Source organism: Microtus ochrogaster, chromosome 19 (genome assembly GCF_000317375.1).
Source record: "Microtus ochrogaster isolate Prairie Vole_2 chromosome 19, MicOch1.0, whole genome shotgun sequence".
Taxonomy (NCBI): Eukaryota; Metazoa; Chordata; class Mammalia; order Rodentia; family Cricetidae; genus Microtus; species Microtus ochrogaster.
The window spans coordinates 59669314-59671208 of NC_022021.1; positions in this window are offsets into that span (position 1 = coordinate 59669314).

The following is a 1895-nucleotide window of genomic DNA, read 5'->3' on the forward strand; positions in this document are numbered from 1 at the left end:
GCATCACCATGGATACAGAGCAGTCATCCCACGGCATCACCATGGATACACAGCAGTCATCCCACAGCATCACCATGAGTACCTCCCATCTCTCTCTGGTACAGTCCTCTTCTGAGGTCCACATTTATGCCCAAACATCTTCCAGATACCTCTGAAGGCGTAAGTCACAAACAATCCCACACCAGTTTGGAATCATGATTAATAGAATGGTTATTTATTTAAAGGGGAAAACTTACAGATCACCATCCCAGACAACAGCCCTCTGCACAATCAGGAAAGGAGCCTAGTAGCCCGAAGCAGAGCCGGAAGCCAGAGAAAGAGCAGAAGGAAGTGGCCGCTTTTTTAAAGGGAGAGAGACAGCACCCCAATGGGCTGGTATCTCAGTGGCTATTGGCTGAAGGAGCAGAAGAAGCTTCAGCAACATACCTCTTCCAGGACATCTCTCCTACCTTCTACAGACAAGGATACACTGGGATAAGAATATGGTGCCTGCTTCATCCCTCAGATGGCTGGTGAGTGAAACTGGCGTGGCAATCATATGCTGTAGATCAGAAAATTCGGGGACTTGGCATACCAGGGAGGAGAAAGGTATAATCAGGGAAGGCCTTCTGAAGCTAAGGGGTCTGATTTGATTAATGTGGCTACAGAAGGAGGATGGTGTCTATTCCCTGAGGGTTGATGCAAATTACAGACTCAAGGCCTCGTTCACTGACTGTAGCAGGATTTATAGCAATGTCTGCTATGTGTCTTACAATGCTAGAAACAGCTGTGATGGGAATCGTCTCTGTACGGATGGACTTAGAATCCAGAGGAGTCAGCAGTGGATCAAAGAGGTCACTGATGAGATGAGGTGTATATGAGGAGAAGCAGGTTCAACTAAGGTAAGTGGATAGATTTGAGGCTAGAGTTTGAGATGTCTGCAGGACACCAGAAAGAAAATATTCTCTAAGCAGTTGTACAAAAAGGTCTGGAACCCATGAGATGGGAATATACCTTGAGTTAGAAGTCTCTTGAGTTATTGCTCATAGCTGGCAACTGAAGATGTGAGTGTGGGAAATTGTCAGTGAATGAACACACAGACAAGAGAGAAGAACAGACCCAGGACAGAAACATCCCGGAATTGTTCCTGTCCCTTTCCATGCCTGGGAGAGCCAAGGAACTTTTCTAGATGTTCACACTACGCTCATCTAAACCAAAGACAACCCTCTCTCAACATCTCTTGAGAGAGATGGAGGTGTTCCTTCCAACCCCTAAGCAAGCAATTAATTATGCAACATCAGAGACCAGGCAGTTGTGTCTATAATTTAATCTTGTGTGGACACTACCCCCCTGGAGGGATGATTAGATCCTCCATCTGGAAGGCTCTGTCTCGAGACTGTCTCCCCGGCCCCCTCCACAAACTTCAGGCTGCGACCTATGTTTTGTTGGTTTGTTTCTTTGCTCTGTTGCTTTGGATCAAAGCCAGAGCATTCTGCGCATGCTTAGCTTTTTAAGAGCCTGGCTTGTACTTCTGATCAGCATTAAATCAAGGCATCCATACTTCCCTGTTACGAGAGGAGCATGAAATTTTTTCAAGAGGCTCACAATCCTTCCAGAGTCTAGAGGTTAGGGCTGAAAACCCAACCATCTAATCAAGTTGAGGGCTTCCAGTGTCCAGTCCCCATCCTAATGGACTTGCAGCCCTCCATCCGCTTATGAGCATAGAGATACAGTCACCTTGGCACTTCATACACTCTTGTCTGTGGCATCTATCCCACTATGCTGTAAGAGTTTATAACCAGTCTAAACATTTGCCCATTTACATGGACCTCAGCTAAGAAAAATCCAGGAGTTTCTAGTAATGTTTTTATACATCAATGGCTTTCCCTCCTGCTTCTGCTGCTCCTGCTGCTCCT